This window comes from Pleurodeles waltl, chromosome 5, assembly GCF_031143425.1.
Source record: "Pleurodeles waltl isolate 20211129_DDA chromosome 5, aPleWal1.hap1.20221129, whole genome shotgun sequence".
Lineage (NCBI taxonomy): Eukaryota > Metazoa > Chordata > Amphibia > Caudata > Salamandridae > Pleurodeles > Pleurodeles waltl.
Genome location: NC_090444.1, coordinates 1,385,942,622 through 1,385,953,592, shown reverse-complemented (window position 1 = coordinate 1,385,953,592; position 10,971 = coordinate 1,385,942,622). Strand labels below are relative to the sequence as shown.

The following is a 10,971-nucleotide window of genomic DNA, read 5'->3' as shown; positions in this document are numbered from 1 at the left end:
CACTAAAGCAAATGACATAAATCATGTAAGGAACAGCATAACATCCTACAATCCAAATAAATTTAACTGAATGTCCTTTAGCAGACTTGTCCATAAATCCCGACTTAAATATATATCCTATATCACACATGAAAAACTTTGTCAAAAATATGTTTTAATACATAGGGGGTCATTCTGACCCCGGCGGTCCGAGACCGCCGGGGCCAGGGTCGGCGGGAGCACCGCCGACAGCCCGGCGGTGCCCCGCAGGGCATTCTGACCGCGGCGGTTCGGCCGCGGTCAGATGCGGAAAACCGGCAGTCTCCCGCCGGTTTTCCGCTGCCCTTGGAATCCCCCATGGCGGCACAGCTTGCTGCGCCGCCATGGGGGATTCTGACACCCCCTACCGCCATCCTGTTCCTGGCGGTTCGCCCGCCAGGAACAGGATGGCGGTAGGGGGTGCCGCGGGGCCCCCGTAAGAGGGCCCCGCAAAGTATTTCAGTGTCTGCAATGCAGACACTGAAATACGCGACGGGTGCAAACTGCACCCGTCGCACATACCCACTCCGCCGGCTCCATTCGGAGCCGGCTTCCTCGTGGGGAGGGGTTTCCCGCTGGGCTGGCGGGCGGCCTTCTGGCGGTCGCCCGCCAGCCCAGCGGGAAAGCCTGAATGGCCTCCGCGGTCTTCCGACCGCGGAGCGGCCATATGGCGGTTCCCGCAGAATCACCCCCATAATGTTTCAAAATCCAGGCCAGGTGGCCATTTAATCCTCCTTTACAAGTTAAAAATGATGGAAATAATCTACCCAAAAACACCCATTATCTATTTGTGTAGTAACAGTGTACACCCAAATATATGTGCACAGTGGAACACAGTACACAAATGTATATGTAATACAAAGAGATAACTCATGATGCAAAAAGTATAAAAACAATAATAATAAATAAAAATAAAAAATGAAAATAAATAATCACGAATACGTAACTAAATGAATAGAAAACCCTTGTAATCATGCATATATCACAGAAAAAGGAGCAGAAAAAGATGTGACCAATTACTCATAAATAGGGAAATAATGTAATGCCCCTGGTACCTGGCCCCCCGGGGGCCTATAGTAAAAACAAGCAGGGAAGTCAGCCCCTCTTTGTTTTAATATTTAATTGCCACAAATTCACAAATATTGCAAACTTGCAGTACATAACTAATAAAAAAAAATGTTGTTTTGATCTGGGGGGTGCCCCTAACCTGGCCCCTTTAATTTTATTTTTACAGTTTTTTCAGGAACTCGGCTGAAGCCGAGTCCCGATATGGCTGCCTACACATTCTGGTTTGAAGTGTTGCAGCCAATCAGAGCTGTGCATTTCCCTGCTCGAGCTCATCTTTGGACGCGAATACTTTGGAGTCAGTGATATAAACATTTGAATATCCCTAAAATTGCATTGGGTGACTGCATTTTGGAACCTCCCCTATTGAACGGATTCACACCAAATAAGCGAAAGTGTAATCCGCGTACCAACAACTACCTTTCTGACAAATTTGTTGTAATTTTGTCCAGTGGTTCGGCCTGTCGTCCTGTCCAAAGAATCCAATGGAAGTTAACATGAGGAATGAAGCCTTTTTTGAGCCCCCTTTTTCTCAACCCCCACATTACAAATCACCCCAAAACTGTCCATGTGCAACAAGAATCGCTGCAACACTTTTTGGGGAAAAGTTCAGGAAGATTCGTCGAATGGTGCCAAGGATATAGGCAAGTCAAAAAACACTTTTACTATGGAAACATGGTCCTAACTATAACTACTTACTGGTCACCAATATATATATATATTTATATATATTACCTCTCTGCTTCCGTTTATGCTGCCTTCCCACGCCAGATCGCCAGCAGTGCCGGAATGGATGCCACATCACTGCATCTCATGTAACCACTGCCTTCTACAATTCAAAAAAGGACAGGCACTCCATGAAGGCAATATAAAGCTGAAGGTTAATGCATTTGGCGGATAAACAAAAAAGCAGAACGCATTTCGGCAAACTCTTGCCTTTGTCAATATGCATACCGCCATCTTGCTGTGACATTTAATCCCTCACATCACTTCACCACACATTTTTTACATAGTGTAATTAAAACCTAAATATTGCATATTAGGACTGGGCCCTTCTCAACAACTAACAATATACAAAATAAACTCATCTAATGCTATAATTTGAAAAATAGTGAGTTTTGATTTGTTTCAACGTCCCAGCTTTCTACAATGTCAGAGAAAGTTTACAAAATGAAATACCCGTCATTACTACAAGTGACTTTGATACTATTGGCTCAAAACAATTATTGTCAGTGTGCCATAATTTTAACACAGTCCATATTTCAGTTCTTTTATGGGTAAAATTATTTTCTTTGTTCAAAATATTCAAAATAAGCTATAATGCCTTAGATATGTTACACATTGATACACTGAACAGTACTCTGCAATATTCTCCCATGTCATTAGTGCTTAATTGCAAAGTTTAGTTTAACTTTTTACCTGCCCTATAGGCAAGCCATAACATATGGCACAAATCAAAAAGCCCATTTGCTGCCCAAGTGGGCAGCATCTATTAGGATAATGTGCAATGTCATTGCACTAAATCACCAAGCTTATTTATTCTCACCATCACATGTATGGAGCGCCATTGTGTGTTTCCTTGTTCAATATTCTCAAATAATCAAAATAGGAGCTGTACTGCCAATAAGGCACCTACTGTAGCATAATACGCCAATAACTCATATTAGGCCTAGGTGGGCATATTCCTACCACCAAACTACCAAACTATACACTCTCAAATGAACATGATATGATAACTCTTCCACTTCCTTTTCCATTGTAACAGCCCTAAGATAAAAAACTGAATTCAAAACAGTTAAAACCAAGGGTAAAGCTTTGCATGTATTACAACTCTAGACATAGAACTTATTAATAATCAACTCTTCATAAAGGTGCATGCAGTTCTTCATTACAATTAAGAGCCATTGGGTTCTTTGCAATCAAATGCAATGATGTATCTCGATTCAAGAGTATACATATAATTATTATATATATATAGGTAGTTACAGTTAGGCCTACGTTTCCATAGGAAAAGCATCCTTTGGTTTGGTTAGAACTCTGGGGCGGTTTGACGAAACTTTCCCAAAAAAGTATTTTCCACCTCAGCTCCTTCCTGGAATGTTTCTGAGTAATCTGTCAAGTGGGGACAGAGAAAAGGGAGGGAGGTTCCCAAAACAAATTTCCCCATTCATTTTGCCATTGAGAAATTGAAGAGACAAAAACTGCCAAATGGAATTACACCAAACTTGGTAGAAAGCTAGATTTTGGCTTAGAGAGCATGTGGTATAAATCCGTTCAGAGGTTTCTGCAAAACTAAGGCTCAAAAACATGTTTTTAACTGTTTGTATTGGGTTTCAAATGGAGGGATAGAAATCAGATTGCAGAAGGGAAAGAACAATGAATGTTTTAGCGAAATTTTAGTGAATTTTTTAGTGAATTGTTTTGTGAATTTGTGTGTGAATTTCTAGTTTTTTGTTGTTGTAATGTAATGCTCAATTACCATACATAAATGCGAATCCCCCCAACAAGCAGCCTTCAGCCATGCGCAGTGGAGGGTTTGCAGTTGGGCCAATCCCACATTGTGCACAACATTCAGCCACGCATTGTGGGGCACTGGCCATAGGGCCTGGCACAGAGGTCCCCATTCCCCGGGGCCTTTTTTGTATTCAAGGGAAGGGGGGCTGTGTAGCATGTTGCTGATAACTTTGGCACCATTTGATGACTCTCCACTTAACTTTCAAAAAGTGTTCTATTTTTTGTCAGCTTTGGGGCCAAAGGGGGAGTTTAGGACCCCCATAGCCCACGCTAGCAAACTGCATGCTGCAGGAGCTGTCATTGCTCCTGCTCGCAGACAGCAGCTACAAATACTGCTCCCTGGGGGCAGGCCCAATATGTTCACCTGTTTCCCAGCCTGCATCCGTGCTTGCATTAGATCATAGGTGTCCTCTGAGCTGGTTGGAGCATTTTCAAAGCTCCCTTCTGCTGGGAGCATGCTTTGGGAATGATTTAGAGTTTGGCAGATGGGGTTACTCCATCACAAACATGACGGATATCCACATGCCGGATTTCCCATCTGCCATATTACGATTCCGTTATATCCTATGAAAATTGTAATATGGTGCGTGGGATATTGGTCATGTTTGTGACAGAATATCAAAAATGTTCCCCCCAAGTGGGAGGAATCACAGGTTTCCCTGTCTGCATGAGGAAACACAGGATTCACTGCCCACTTGATGTGGGCAGGGAAACCGCTATATCCCAGGTCCCGAGACATAGCATGTCAGCCGGTCCCGGGGATGGGGTACCAGGGACCATAGAAGCATTAGGGAACGGTTGCACACCCCCCTCCCTTTTCAAATTTATAGTGGCTCTGGGATGGGGTCCCCAGGGTCTTTAGAGGCTTAAGAAGGGGGGCTGCATCACCCCTCTCCCTTTTTGATATTTTTGGCCCCATGGGTGGGCTAGTTGTGGCTGGTCATGGCTCGAGGAGGGGGCTGCATAACCTCTTCCCTATTTTGAAAATAGTGGGCCCAGTGGGTTGGCACCCTGGGGCATCTCATGGCTTTGGTAAGGTGGATATGTGCGTCCCCTCCCTGTATTCAATGATTTTGACCCAGGAGTGGGCTCCCTGGAGCATGTCATGGCTTGGTAAATTGGGTTGCATGTCCCTCTCCCCATATACAATGATTTTGTCCCTGGGGATAGGCATCTGATGGCTTAGGGAGGGAGGCCACGCATCTCCCCTCCACATATACAATGTATTCGGGCCCAGGGATGGGCTCCCTCGGGCCTCTGATGGCTTGGGGAGGGGAAGCACATATCCACCCTCTCCGTATACATTGCTTTCAGCCCTGCATTGGGCCCCTGGAGCCTGTAGAGGCCACGGGAAGGAGACCACACACCCTCCCATTATTAAAACCAAGCGGCCCTTTGTTTTACAATCCTGCAAATATATATATATATATATATATATCATCATTACATTAAAACCAGCAATAATAATGGTAAAGAAAGCCAGCTTCATCAAGCACTACCAGTTTTTCATATGTTCATATGTAAAATATACTGATTATTCCCTAAAAATGTATATTCTTCAAGATGTAAGTCATTGTTTATGACACAATTAGAATAACTGTCTGTTACTAAAATAATGTCAAGACCACAAAAACCCTAACCGGAAGCAATCATATTACTGATTCCCCAATTTAACCAATCATTATACCCATGCTAAAATATTCATCATACATCCATAGATCCATAGATATAATGACATTTCAATTCTTATAGTGCACAAAATACAAGTATAAATATAAACCTCTGCATATATATAGGCAACAACACTCCACACACATAAACCAATACTTGTCAGTAATATCAGCCTTTTGCAAGTAATGTACAAAAATCATATCCTAGTACAACCAAATGAACAAAAAGTTCCTCAAATGTATGAATCATTAAATGTTATGACCTGGACATTACCCCACCTCTGATGTGATAAAAAATTACTAGTCAGTTAAATTTGATTCAATCCTACACTATAAAACGTTAACATATCTAACTAGTTGAAATGATTAATGCTATTGAAATAACTAAAGGTTTTCCTTAAAAGAAAATGTCTCACGTATTATTTCCACCAAATCTATAGGAAATAACTGGTATCAAAATGTATTCACCATAAGTATCTGTTTTGTTTGTACCGCCAAGTAAACAAGTTGGGCATCATGCTCTGAGCATTCTACTTGCATACTACATTGAGAGCAATGTATATTTTCCTAGTAATTTATGGAGGTAAGTATTAATTTCATTAAAGACACAGAGGTGAGTATTATGCCTTCAATTCTTACTTTATATCAAGTAGCAGGAGTCAGGATAGCAAACTACAAGTGACTAATGGGATGAAAAAAGTAGTCCAAACAGGCCAGCCAATAACTACCAAGCTAGACCTATAATACCTAACTTGACTGCGGACAACCCTCTTTTATTGTACGATAAGTTAATACACATCAAATAATGGAAACAAAGAAAAAACAATAGCAAATACTATAATAAAATATAAAGGTTCTTGGAAAAAGTTAATGAATCCAGAACTTCTGAAAAAAGAGTTGCAAGTTCCTGTAGTATTGGATCCACGCAGGAAGCCGAAGAAGGAAGAACCTCTAAGGCAGAGAACGAGAAGATGAACTCATAAAACCCTTAAAAAGTTGCAGATGCCAATGCTGAAGTCACTGTTAGGTAGTTAAAAAAATACCAGTTATTAAGGGTTGAGGCGAGATAATACTTGCCTCCATGTCTAATAAAATTAAGACTTTCCTTCTGAAATTACTAGGAAAATCTACATTTTATGTCAAGACCGGTGGCTCATATTATGCTTCTTTAAATCATGTTAATAACAACAGAAGTAGCAGTATAAACAGGTTTGCAATAAAACATTCAAAACACATTATCAATTGACCTGCTGATCTTAGAATGTTCTCAAGCCTGGAACCTGCCAAAAGGCTCTACAGGCCATGGCACCCCTAGAGGACTGAGCACCAAATACAGAAGTATCAAGGACATAATCCATCTGACCCAGTGAGTCAGAGTGGTGGGGGAAATGGAAGGTGAGGTTTATGAAAAGAAATAAGTAACTAGGAATGAGCGGGCATTCTGAGAGCAGCAGTTTTTGTTCATAAAGTTTGAGGCATTGTCCAACACATAGTTTGGGATAATCTGGAAAATAAGGATAACATATTGAATTTAGGTTATTTGTTGTGCTTTTGTTAACTGTAAACATTACTCCAGTGGGGAAATATTGTCAAAAGTATACAACTAACGCTTTGGATTCTGATAAACAGTTAATAGAAATCAGACATGGCAGTATTATAAGTTTTGCAGAAAACATTTTTAGAGGTAGAGCAGTATTATCAGGCCAAGAAATAAACAACTTCAAAACCACATTTACATCCCACAGTGGATTATAATTTGGAAGAGGCGATTTCTAAACTTTTACTCCATTCAACAGTCTCCAGATGAGCGGGTGTTCTCTGGTTTATGTGTGAATGATTTAAAGAGATTGCTGATCTATAGAGGTTTATGGTTCTATAAGACTTATCTCCACCAGCTTTCGATGCTAGGAAATCAACGATATGGATTACATCAATTGAAAGGGGTTTGTTATGTTTCCCAAACACCAGCTAGACCATAAAGACCACATTGACTTATAAGCCTTTGTGGTTCTGGAAGCCCAGGCTTTGCTAATGAATTCTGAAGCTTCTGATGGAAAAAGATGGGACTGTTGGGATGACCCGATATTCTCCAAGCCGATAGTTTGGGGGAGTTGTCTAGAATTAAGTTGTGAGGATGGCCTAGGGGGTCCAACAGAAGAGTTGTAAAGGATGGGTGAAGGACCAGAAAGTTGGCAGTCAGTTCAAGGAGAGGAGGAATCTATACCTTTGATTGCCAAAAGTGGGCCACAAGAATCAATGTGCCAGGACTGATGTTGATCATCAGAAAGGGAGGAAAGGCATGGTTGGTTGGCTGAGACCAATCCTGCGAGTATGCATCTGTAGCGAGGGCTAGAAGATATGGACACAAACTGAAGATATGAGGGAGGTGGGAATTCAGATGAGAAGTGGAAAGGCCGATATGAAAAGGACTCCATTTTTGAGACAGAGATCAGAAGACTGATAGATGAAGTTCCTAATCGCTGACATCCATCAAATGGCTCAAACGGAAATTTTGGGCACAGACAGAATTCCCAAGGACTCTTTGCTAGTTATTCTAGAGGTTTGGATTTGATACTGCCCAAATGACTAATGTAATGAACCCCTGAGATGCTGTACATACGTAGAAAGAAAGAGCATTGCACCCTGTCCTTTACTAGGCTTTTGATTGCAAAGGAGCCGACCAGCATCTCTAAACAATTGATATGCAATTTGGACTCCTCTAGAGACCATGTACCTCCAGTAGAGATTGTACTACAGCGAGCGGCCCCATCCTGTTATGCTTGCATCTGATTCTAATACAAGATCTGGGGCTGATGCAAAAATAGTCCTGCCATTCCAAACATCTAAGTGGTCTAACCACCACAGGAGTTCTAGCTGGGACTCTGGGTCGATGCTGATGGAATCGCCAAGTATTAGGCATCTGTGAAGATGATGAATTTTTTATCTTTGAAGAGCTCTGTAATGAAGAGGACCTGGAGAAAAGGCTTGTATAGAAAAAGAAAGAAGACCTACTATCCATGCTAGGGTTCTGATTGAGATTTGAGCACTGTGAAGAGTATGAAGAATCTTGTGTTTTATCAGTTTTACTTTTGCTTGTGGAAGGTGTAGATTTACATAGAAATTAAATTTGGTACGTAGGGATCATTATCGATTTTTCTATGTTTATGAGAAAACTCAGATGTGAAAGAAGAGAACACGAAAAATTAAGCTGATTGCTTAGAGTTTGACTCTTTTGACTCATGACTAACATGTTGTCTACGTATAAGTCTGATTTCTAGAGCCCCGAGGAAAGGGATGATAGGTTTCATTACCTTTGTGAAGCACTGTGGTGTCGAAGAAAGACCGACGGAAAGGGAGGTAAATCAGTAAGTTTGACCTTGCCACTAGAACTGAAGAAATTTCCAGTGGGAAGGATGAAATGGAATTGTAAGATAGGCATCCTGTAAGTCTAATCTTACCATCCAATCATGTTGACAAGGGAAGTCTCTGAGGTAAATTAGTGTCTCCATTTAGAAGTGACAATACACTACAAATTGTTAGAAAAGTCTGAGGTTGATGACTGGTCGCATCATCTTGCTTTTCTTCTGAACCAGAAAAAGGGAGCTGAAAAACCCTGAATGGTCTGGGAGAGAAATTTGAATAACCTGTTTTTGTAAGAGGGATTGGATGTCCATGAAAATGAGCATAGTCATCTCTTTTTATTATTTTCCTTGCTACATACTTGAGGCCAAACATGGCCCTTAAAAAAGAAATAAAACATAATACAACGTTAATAAGAAACAAGATCAATGCTACATTCAGTCATTTGCCTTATACAGCTTTAGTCATGTCTCTGAATGACCACATCATTTTTTCAGTTACATTAATATATATTACCAAAGCCAATGTTACTTCCCCATACATTAGGAAAAAGACCAGTGTTATGTATATTTATACCTCCTCATCTGTTGAGTTCTCCAGTGAGAGGTTATCTACTGTTTCAAACTTACCTATTAGTGCATTCCACATTTGAAGGTCATCTGCAGCTTTATCATCAGTTCTTACCCATTTAAGCCATAGGCTCATATTTATACTTTTTTAGCGCCGCATTTGCGTCAGTTTTTGATGCAAAATCAGTGCAAACTTAAAAAATCCAGTTGTATTTTGTAAGTTTTCGCCGATTTTGCGTCAAAAAGCGACGCAAATGCTGCGCTAAAAAAGTATAAAAATGGGCCTTAGTTCATCTGCTACCACCAATTCCACAACTTCTCTTTTCCAATGATTCACCTACGGCACCTGTAGACCCAGCCAAAATAAGTATTAAATGTATGAATTTGTATTCAATTTTTTGCGCCTCATGGAACTGCACATCTCCCAATAGGCAAGCAGCTGGAGTAAGCTCAATGAGTATTTAAAAATATTTAAAATATTTAATAGGTAACATTACATCTAATGCATAGATACAATGGCTTTAGAACATGGCAACAGTGATAAAAGTGGAACATTTCGAAGAAAATCAAGATCTTATGCGTTCAACAGTAGACAATGCCAATTTCTTCCATGGTGTTTGCTTCTATCTTATTGTTGCCCATCTCTAAGCTAAGAGTCTGCTTTTGAAAGTGTGTCCTCTTCTTTCTTGTCACCTGATGCAGCTCCGCCAAGAGTCTTGTCTACAGTGGTACATATTTTGTCATCTGGCTGGATAACAATCACCCTATAGCCAAAATTGCTGTAAATGTGGTTATTGCTCAACTTCACATTAGGAGCAGGAAGAACCTTCATATTAATTCCCCAAAGGGTTCTCTTTAAACTGTTGTCAACAAAACTGAAGAAAACCATCCCATAAACCAATGTGTATCCCACAAATGTGTTCTAAGTGTTGCAAACCTCCTCCCAGTGCCCCAGGACCAGTGGGCAGCACCAAGCCAAGTACTGAAAGGTGGCCTTCTGTTCCTGACATTGGGGACACCCCTTCATCCTTAATCGGTCAAACCTATGTAGTAATATGAGCATAATATAAGTGTGATGCGGATAATTAAAATGAGGCAATTTAAATCTGGCATAACTAGATACAGTGTGCACCAGCAGGCACATTTTCTACCAGTGTGTGCCAGTAAAATGTTCGCCGACATCCTACTCCCATGCATTTCTGGATTTCAACTGAAGTTCTGGCTTATCTGCTAAGAGTGCTTTGTACATGTGTTTGATTAAATGTGCCTGCCCCAGAACCAGGAGGGCTCGGTGTAGCAGTGAGGTCGAAGATGTGTTGGGGTTCTTTGGCCAAATATCTTTAAGTATATTTACCATACTGGTGTGTAGGAGAAATTGTCCCTCCCCCAGAACTAACGTGTCCTATGCCACTTTAAATGTGATGCAGGTGTCTGTAGGGTAAAGATCACCTAGGATTTTGTAGCCTCCTCCCTCCATACTGTGGTGTCTACAGCTTTGGCAAATAAACAGAAGGTGGGCAAGTCCCAGAATCAAAGGTCCCTGGCAAAGGGTGCCTTCCCTAGCATCCCTTTTACTGTCTGTTCCTACAAGGCTGATTTGTGTGAAATAAGGTAAGGTACTCTCTCAGTGGCCCTAACGCCACAGTAACGCAATTGTGGCAGTGTGATCACCCTGCCGCTATCTGCCAGTAATGACTTTTCCCAGTTCATGTCTTCCGAAAGCCAGTGTGCAGTGTGCCGTAATTGGGATACGAGATAGTACATTTCCATGTGAG

The 10,971-nt window shown here is 41.2% G+C and overlaps 1 long non-coding RNA gene across 1 annotated transcript in view; it reads right to left on the bottom strand.

Annotated features, from left to right (window-relative positions):
- Positions 1-1,824: 1,824 nt before the first annotated feature.
- LOC138296492 (uncharacterized) overlaps positions 1,825-10,971 on the bottom strand; it is a 91,746-nt gene continuing 82,599 nt past the window's right edge. The window contains exon 6 of the long non-coding RNA XR_011203844.1: positions 1,825-1,912. This is a non-coding gene — a long non-coding RNA (uncharacterized lncRNA). The remainder of the gene's footprint in view (positions 1,913-10,971) is intronic.